Genomic DNA, 10,433 nt, shown 5'->3' with positions numbered 1-10,433 from the left:
AAGTGTAATGGTTGGATGATGTCATATTTCCTATACTGAGAGGGAGATATGAGGAAGTCTCAAAAATTCTTAGCTGGCCTATAGCTAAATATTTTGGCCTGACTATTACCTATCAAGGCAGTTTTGCTGTCTCCCTGACCTTAGCTATATTACCTTGGGATATTTGCCTCCTTTGCTATAAATGTCTTAGAAATTTTTGCCTTTTGGTTCTTGCAGTTTATCTAGCGCTAACCCAAATAGCATTTTGTGTAAAAACTGATGCTGTATCCTTGCAGTTAATACTTCCCCTTATAATAAACAAAACAGCTCTTGTATTAAAGCAAATGTGGTTTGTACTAATGTCTAATTCTATTTGAGAAAAGGAAATGATTGATCTGTGAGAACCCAGTTACATTTATCAGGTCAGTATCCATGGTGTAAGAAACATTGGCTTATGGCAATTTGAGGGCTGCATATAACAACTTTCTGATTGCCCGTTAGAGAAGATCATGGCTGCATATTGTAGTATCTTCTTGAAAATATAATCAGATGAGTTTCGGAAGAATGGTTTAAATATTTGCATTAAAAACACACCCTAACTCTGGGCAGGGGGTGATGAATGAGATTTGGAAAAGACTGAATTCTCCCCTCATCTCTTATCCTTCAGCAATCCTTTCCTGATTTAAATTGTTCATTTGAGGATGTTTGCCTGAAGCAGTAAAAGTAGCAAGTGCAGGGGTTTTAAGAGGCAGAAATTGTGGGCTAAGTTAAAAGCAATCCTTTTAATATCTTTTAACGCTCTGTCTAATATAGTTTGCTGAGTTGGTATTTGGTGACTGTAAATGATGGGATGCTGGAGACTCCTCTGGGTTTCCCATTTTTGATAGCAAGTTTCTTGCAATGCACTATGAAAGGTGGCTGAGTCAGTCTTCCAGGTAGTGAAAACGTATAGAATTAGTTGCAAAGTGGCTGAAGGTTTTTGATTCTTCTGTACCCACATGTCTATTTTAAGAACTCGGGTGGCACAGTGGTTAAAATGCAGAACTGCAGGCTACTTCTTTTGACTGCCTGCTAACTGCAATTTGGCAGCTCAAATCTCACCAGCCTCACAGTTGACTCAAACTTCCATTGTTCCAAGGTGGGTAAAATGAGGACCAGATTGTTGGGGGCAATATGCTGACTCTGTAAAACCACTTAGAGAGGCATGTAAAGCGGTGTATAAGTGCTATTGCTATGTTGTTATCATATCTAGTCATTAGCTCCCTCATTCCTATTTTTACCCAAATATTCTGAATAATTGTGTCTACCATCTTTTTACTGAAGTGTTACGCTATATTTTAGCATTTTTCATCATTAAAATATTTGTTGTATGGTATAAAAGCCAGTTTGGTGCCATGGTTAAGACATCAGGCTAGAAACACTTGAGTTTGATTCCCACCTTAGTCACAAAGCCTGTTGGATGATCTTGGGCTAGTCACTTTCTCTTAGGTCTAGGAAGGAGGCAGTGAGAAAACACTTATGAAAGACTGAGAATCAGACCAAATTTAACAGAAAAAACGTGCATTATACTGTTTGGATAAAATACTACATATGCTTGAATAAGGGTGTTTCTAACATTGTATGCTTTTATTAATGCAGGCTATTTCTTCAATTGCTTACTGTATTGAGGCATTCAAAAACGCAGAGGTTTGTGAATTTTATTGGGTGATTCAAAATAAGTTACTATAGACATGGTTTTTATTGCAAGAATATTTGGTTTCAAATTCCATTTTCCTCCAGATTTGCCAAACATACATGTATACTTCTGATTCACAGATTAGATGTGATTAGATATACTGTGTTATATGTACATCCTAATTAACCCGTTGTTATGCTGGGAATGGGCAGTTTTCCATTTAACAGCTGGAGGGTCCAAACGATACAAACAAATTTTTCACCATGATTTTCTTGACTTCCTTAGGAGAAAATGCCACTTTCACATTTAAAAATTCTTCACGCAACAAGTTTATACTTTGATGCGGTGACCTTGAGAGGTTTAAACAATTTAAAAAATGAAAATAGCATGTTACTTATCAAAATCTTCCTGCTCAATTTTCATCTTTATTTTTTGTTGTGAAAGCATTCAAAAATTATACTGCAAAAAATTGAAGTGCAAGGTGCAGCCTTAAAAATGCTGGTTTGTCATCATTTGAGTCAGGATAGCAGCGTGACTTATGGGCTGTGTTTTCCCCAGTTCTGGCTTAGCAAGTGGAATTACATTCAGTTTAAGTCCTTAGTAATCTACTTGAATATCTGTCAGTGAAGGATATCATCTAATTTAATTTAGTTGTATACTCTAAAAGTATACATGTATTTATATTTACTAATAGTATTGGTCTATTGCCAAAAATGGTTACAATATTTAAATGTTAAAGTATATTGGCTGTCATAGTAATTACTCCATGTGATAGGGTTTAAATTCAAATGAATAATAGATAAGAAATTACTAAAATATACTAGTTTTTTTGCTATCTACTTATGTATAAGACATCTACTTTTATTACTGTAAACCTTTAAACATTAAACTTTATATTTTCTGAATGGTGCAACACTTATCATCTAAGAAGTAAAAACAAAAACCATGGAAGGGATCTTGTAAATTGACCTTGGAAGCATAAATCCCAGGATTCTTAATTACACAATTAAGGGTAACTTTGCCCCAGGAGTGTCGTTTCATGTCCAAACTACTGCCAAGAGAATTCTCACATGAATTTGACACGCCTTAATTTTGGGGGAGCAAATTCTGATGTCAGAATAGCTCAACATGGAAAACAATGCAAGGATTATGTCTAGTGAAAAAAAACCACCCGCTCCCTTTCACCTTCTCAAACAGGAAACCATAACTGCTTACAACACTGAAAATGATACTCAAAACGTGAGATACTTGATCTCGTTAAATAATTAACAGTGGGAGCATTCACTTTAAACTTATTTTCACTGCTGGAAGCATTGCTAAATGTGGGATTGCTCTCAGATGTTGCATCAAAATGTGCAACTTTCACAAATGGTAAACGTTTTCATTTAAAGTTATTACTGTTAAAAGTGACGTGGTTACAAATGGAGTGAACATTTCGTGTGAGCAGATGGTGGTCAGCTATATTGCTACACTATTTTCTAGTTCTAAATGCCTTACAACAGAAGGAGAAAAAGCTTGTTTCTGCATCTAAAAAGCCAATTGAGGCTGAGAGAAGTGATTCACTCCCCACACCAGCATGGCTGCTTGTTCATCTGACCTTTCAGCAGGAGGCATCTCACATCCTATTTTGGTTCCGAATTTGTGATGTCCTTAGCTGTTAATAATAAGAGGTAGAAAAACTGGCAATACTTGTGTTTTCTGGGTGAACAGTTAAAAACTTCGTATGAATGTGTTTTTAGTTTTATTTCCCTCTCTTTTCTGGCCAAAGTGATTACTATTTGGTAACAGCAGGGTTGTGAAACTCGTGTGATCATGTGACATAGTGTGACTTTTTTCCCCTTTGCTAAACCAGGAGTGGGTGTGGCCAGCGTGTGATGCATCTGCCCCGCGGGCCACAAGTTTGACATCCCTGGGTAACAGCAATGATATGGTGTCAGTGCACGTAGCACTTAGTATTTATTCTGCAAGAGAAGCAGGGGACTTCTTGTAGCATGTGAATCCAGGAAACATTGGTTCGTGGAAGTTTAGCCAGGAAGCTTAGCTTATTGCATATTTGTGCTAGTACAAAAATGAATATTTGGCCAAGCCTTCAGGGCTTGTGATGAATATACAGTGTTTATATAGAATGTTCTATACTTTTTTAAGAATGTGTCAATGTTTTTTCATTCTTAAGCCTGTTCTGCCTTAAATAAAATCTCGGAGATTTCTTTTTCTGTTAATGTCCAGCATGTAAGTCCTTTTTAGACTTTTTTTGCAGAATGACAAAACACAAATCTCCACATCAGTTTCAAGGTTGCAGTTTATTGGTGATTTTTTCGTGCTGATGCCTGGGAGGGGAAGACAATAGATATGCCTGCAATTTTACTAAGCTCTTCCCAAGATAGCTTGGAAAAGTGACTCTTGGACCTAAAAAATATATACAATCTACTATTTGATCAAATTCCTGTCAAAAAAATATTTAAGAGATGTCAATGTCATTTTTTAAAACAAATAAGTTTAAAAAACACAGCTTTTGACAATATGATCAAATGCTGAGTTTTGCTGGATTTTGGCTTTATGAGGCTGAGTAAATCTATTATGATTTGTAAGTGAAAGTGATTTAATGGCTGAATTTGTATATGTTTATCCATGATAACAGCTGTGCTTGAGTAGCTTCTGGGGTTTTGCAACTCATTGTAGCTTAAATTAACTCCCTCACTTGAACTCACACAGCATTGCTAAGCAACTTTATGGTTTACTGTGATATAAGGTTAACTAGTTATAAGCCTAAATCGTGGTTAAAATGAATTTAATCAGCATGAAATGCTATGGAAATTTTAAATTGATTGCACTTTTATTCTTTTTGCTTGCATAGTCTTTGGAACAGCAAACATTTATTTAGAAGTTGTAAATGCTGACTTGCAGTTAGTTTTATGAATGTTTATAATATGCTATGATACAAATGTGAGTTGGGAAGTATTAAAAATTTATTAAATAAATATTCCTATAGCCATATAGATTTTCCTTCTTCACTGTGAAGCATTAAATGTGTTCACTAGGTAACATCCTAGTTTGGCAGCAAAACCCTATATTCACTCGTAAACTGCCCAAAGCAAACTGCATAACACTTAATAATGTTACCTAATTGGGTAATGAAATGTCTGCCAGCAAATATTGAAGCTGTTTGGTTGAATGCTGAATCTCTTTGCAGTCTTACTTATTTATAATGGATTTAAATTTTTAAGGCCACCCAGCTGCACGTTAACTATGTGCAGAGTGCAACTTAAAGTCTCTTAACTAAAACCAAATGGAAAAAAATAAGCGTAACAGGGAACAAACATAAACCATAACCAAAATGTACAATGCACTTTGGGTGAACACATCTGGATATTTCTTAGAGCGTTGGGCGGGGAGGGGGACCCATATTTCAAGGATCTTTTAAAAGACTGTAGAATGAGGATAGCTTTTGAAAACCAGCTTTACTGAATTCAATGAATTGGACTTCTAAATAAACAAGCATAGCAAGAAACTACAACGTACAATCCTAAAAATATTTTGGCTGCCTTGGGGGCAGGGGAGAACGTTATTAAATACAGTAGTAAGAGCTTCAAAAGATTGCATTGTAAATTGTGAGTGGGTGTCACAGTGTAGCAGGACTTGCTGATAAAACATTGTACATAGCAAGGCAGTGCCTAAATGCTTAAGTTTTAGAAGACAATGCTTGTACACTGAACTATGATGTTTGAAGTAACTTGCAGTGCAATTACAAATTCCTGCTTTTATTCTGGGAAGAGGTTGCAGGGTAGTTAGTGTCCTAGCACTTGAAAAGTGACAGAAAAACAGTATGCCCCATGAAAATAGAGGCGTGGGAGAAGACGCCAAAGGAATACGAAGCTATGACTCAGCAGCTCCTGACGGCCTCTACTGCTTAACCGCTCTTGCCAGCTGTGACTACCTTATGGCCAGAGGCTAGAAAAAGCAACCCTACTATTAATTCATAATGTCATACAATATATCCTGTTCTTGTACGAACATGGAGAGATCTAGAAAGAAATTTGTTTTATGGATGCTTATTTTTTTCCAGTGTTACTCAGACACAAAGGCTATGCTTAAGGCTCTGGGGTTGCTTTGCAAAACAGATCTTCTGTTTTAGGAGCGGGTGGCTTGTAGAACTGGGCTTCTGCAAGCAAAAACAAAATGCATATTGATTTACTGAAGTTCTGTCCTGAGGCTCTATTACAAAACAAAATCCATGGCTTAGACCGTGTGAAGGAGTCATAGCTAACAGCACACCTGGGGATGAGATTTGTAGGGTTTCAATCACATATGTTTATTATTATGAAGTTTTCTAAAAAGTAAGAGAAATTTTTAAAAAAATATAAAAGGGGAAGAGATTAAAAAGGAAAAATAAAGTAGATAAAGAATTTACAAGCATCAGAATTAAGTTAAATTTTTCAATAAACCACTATTTGGATGTTCCATCACTGGAGGCTTTCAAGAAAAGATTGGACAACAATTTGTCTGGGATGATATATTATCTCCTGCCTTGGGAAGGGGATTGAATTAGAAGTCCTCCAAAGTCCCTTACAGTCCTATGAGTCTTATAGATTTTAAAAAAATACCAACTGTTGAAATTAAAATAGTGTCTAAATATCAGCAGAAGTTAGCCTTAAAGTGAAAACTACAGCATGAGTTTAAGAATTATTGTAATTTCTAACAGTAATTGAAATGTTAAGAGAAACCCAAATTTTGGATGTGGTACAAATCCATATTTAGTTATAATCCATAACTGATTTCCAGGTTGAATTTAATTGCCAGATTTGCTTTTAAAATACGAAATTATTTTAGATATTGAGATAGCTTAATCAGCCATTCTCTGAAGGAATCAAATGCACTTTCCAATAGAAAGTGTACAGCAAACTTGATTTACTGTACTTTGTAGTAATACTACATTTAATAATATATAAGAATAACAAGTCAGAAGGGATATGGAATTTTAAAAATAGTTTATTCTGTTTATTTTCCAAAATGGTTCAGCTTTATAGCATTGCCTCCAAATATGAAAAAAATCCAAGCTGATCATTTTATTTCCAACAATTTTTAGAAAATGAGCTATTTTGGATATCAATACTGGAATAATATGCTACAAATGCGAAATATCCTATACCAATTTTCTCTTCGTATAATATTTATTATTCATCCTGAGTTAAAATTAGTATTATATATCATGTCTGAATCCATTTGATCACACCATCTTTCAATTATTCAGTTTCTGAGTCACATTTTAATCATAGAAATAACCAGAAAATGCTCCAAGTTTAAGTCATATGGAATATTTTTGATGCAAGAAAATATCAGAAAACAGTCCTACTAGTGCACCCTGATCTTATAGTAAGAATTGATTTCCACCTATTTCCTTTTATTCAATTGTCCCTGTTACTGATTGCAAATCTTGCTCAGGCTGGTTCATGTGGCAATCTTAAGAAAAGTCCTAGTAACTTTAGCGATAGCAGCAATAGATAAAATAAGTAGCAAAAGAAGTTTCTGGAAAAAGCAAACATTTTTCTTGTTCTCAATGCCACTATCTACAACCATATTTATTATAATGAACTCCACTCTAAATATTCTTAATCCAGATTATTTATAGAAATTTCTTCTTGTTAATGTTTCAGTGATAATCATCTCCTGAGTTTTAAGGAGAGAGAGTATTCGTTTACTCCTGTGGGATTTACTCTGTACTATCTTGCTATCTCTTAGAAACCAAATCTATTTAGTTTTAAGAGCACCTGATATTAAACTCCAGAAATTGTGGGTGCTCCAGTACTGGAGGTTTTAAAAAGAGATTGGATAATCATTTGTCTGAAATGGTATAGGGTTTCCTGTTTGAGTAAGGAGTTGGACTAGAAAACCTCCAAGGTCCCTTCCAACTCTGCTATTCTGTTATATTCCATTCTGTTAACTATCCGAGGTTGTTTAACTGGAAGTTTGTCAGATGGTGGTTTGCTTTTAAAAATATTTTTAAGAGTTGGCTTTATTCTGCTGTATTTTTCCTGTATGATTTTTCAGTTTGATATGGCTGCAAAAAAGATAAATGCCACTTGAGTCTACATCAATGTAAATAACATTTCCAAATCATCAAAAAAATAATTGTTCTGCTTTGTTCTTTGAAGACCACACTTCAAATAGTGTATTCAGTTTAGGGCCCTGGATTTCAAAGAAATAAGATAAACTGGAATACTTTTGGAGAAGGAGCCAGGAATTAGAAATAAAGGAATTGGGACTATTTGAACTTGAGAAGATTGGGAGGAATAACATTATTCAAGTATTTTATAAAATATAACACAGGTGGCCAAGTAATCTAAGCTAGTGTTTTATCATTTCCTTCTGCTTCAGAAAATCATATGTCTCTTTGATGCTTATTCCTTCATGATCATACTTGGGAATCAGCAAACATAAACTGGTGATGTATATGAGGACTAATGTGAGTGTTTAGGACTGCAACTTTAGTCAGAGAACTAGTCCAACTTCCAAACTTGAACGTTCATTCATGGTGAATAAATCCACCTTAATCATGCTATCATCATAGAAAGGGCCTTCCAAATATGTGAAAATGGCAGTATCACATCCGATTCAGGAATGAAAAAAATTGTCAGACTTAGGAAATTATTACTTAACTACTGAAACAGACTTCTCAGCAGTTTCCTTCCTCTTAGTCTGGAGGTGAATGCCAGGAACATGAGCTAGATATAACCTAGATAATCCTACACCTTTCATACCCCGGGTGATGTACAGAGGGTTCCCAAGTTATTTTTTTCCCTCCTTGACGCCTAGCTAGCCTGAAAGATGGTATCACCATCTATAATTAGGATGTGATCTGTGATTAGTAGCCTCTGTGCCATTTTTTCTTCTTCTTGAGACATTTGACTTGGCATACCAGTTTCTCAGGAGGTGATAGAAAATGCTGGCTGTTCAGAAGCTGAGCTGCCCAACCACTCCTTCCCTCTCTCTCTAATCACTCAGATAATATATTATGTTCACCTTTTTTTGGATGACTGTGCTGTTCCCAGAAATTTTAGCTGTATAATTTAAAAGCAAAATTATGCTCTTGCTGATATTTGTCACAAAGCTGTCAGTCATTAGAGAGAAAGCCTTAGTCTTGACTAAATCCAAAGCAAAGCATAGGTAACTCACAGATTGTATATGGCAGGGGAGTCAAATTCAAAGCCCATGGGGCTGGCCCACAGGGTGCTTAAATCTGGCCTATGGGGCCACCCCAAAACAGTGAAGGACCAGCCCACAGTGCCTCTGCCAGAGAAAATGGAGCTCAGGAAGGCTGCGCAAGGCCCATCCAGGCTCTGTTTTCGGCTGTGACGGCATCTTGAAACCCTCTCAGTGAAAACAGAGGCCCGGGGAAGCCGCATGCTCCGTTTTCACTGGCAGAGGGCTGCAGAAGGCTGTCGCAGTCGGAGTTTCGATAAGTGACATCGAGGTGGCCATCCCCTGATCACTACCACCCTCGGATCCCCAAGACCAAACCCTGATGCAGCCCTCAGTGAAATGAACTTTGACACCCCTGGTATATGGCTTCTAGCTAGACACCCATTAAGCCCAGAAGCATCCAGAATCATGCTACTAATATTCACTATGAGGTATGTTTCTCACCTTTCTTCTAATAGACTAAAATGGGTATATAAAAAGAACAAAGGCTTAGTACATCTAATTTGCCTTTGGACAGTCCATGCACATTCATACAACACTGACATTGCTGACCTTCATCTCTGTGACCTGCCACATTCCCATATCTCTATAGGCCAGAAGAGAATACACTCTTTTCATATCAGATTTATTTAATGCCATATGACGGGTCCCCAACTGGTGGGCCGTGAGGGGATTGCAACCAGGCCGCAAAGCGGCTGGCGAGTACGCACACATTGCATCCTCACTTGCCAGGCATGCGTGCACCGCTCGCACAAATTGAGCTGCATGTACGTACTCGCAAGCCGCTCGCATGGAACTATCCTCTCCCCCACACAGTTCACAGAACCTGAAACTTTGGGGAATACTGCCATATGAGTTTCTTTAAAATTTGCTGAAGAAAATTAGAATAACTTACTTTTTATGAACATTGTAAAGCCAAAGCTATACTATGGGGCATGCCTTTATCAAAATTGGAAGGCTGCAATGAAAAGATAAATAAAATAGGGTAAAACTAATATAAGAGTTGCATTTTGAAGTTGTGCGAGATGATAGAAGTGCTCCAAAGAATAATAAGCAGGACAAAAGAAAAAGACCCCAAATAGTGGATTTTGTGTTGCTTACAATCGTAGATACATAATGTCATTTATATGTAAATGTTTAATGTTGCCTGTGTAGCTTCTTCCTCATCTGTCACTGAAAATTATCAAAACAGTGCAAGTAGAGGTCAAAAAAGTTAAAATGTCCAAGAAATCAAAAAAGTTTGCCATGCTGGTAAAAAAGTAGGACAAGGCATTTTCGATCGCATAGTTGTAGTCACCATCCTTATTTGACTTATACCCTCCTATATGTCTCTAAACAGAGGAAAAATTGTGAGAGTTACTCCCAACTATTCCAGAGGCCTTGTACAGTCATGTAGTTTCAGGTTTTGTGCCTCTACATTAGAAGGTAGCAAATTACCCAGCAGTTTAGAAAGAAACTTGCTGGAAGCAAGGTAACTTCTCCAACTTCTTAATAATGTTAAAATGCAGCACACCCTATTTTACTATCAAATGGGGTGTGTGCAAGCTCTTGTGTTAATTATTTTCTGCTGTGCTGGGATCTG

The sequence above is a fragment of the Pseudonaja textilis genome, chromosome 6 (genome assembly GCF_049901715.1).
Source record: "Pseudonaja textilis isolate UNSWEBS1 chromosome 6, rPseTex1.2, whole genome shotgun sequence".
Taxonomy (NCBI): domain Eukaryota; kingdom Metazoa; phylum Chordata; class Lepidosauria; order Squamata; family Elapidae; genus Pseudonaja; species Pseudonaja textilis.
This window is presented reverse-complemented; position numbering follows the sequence as displayed.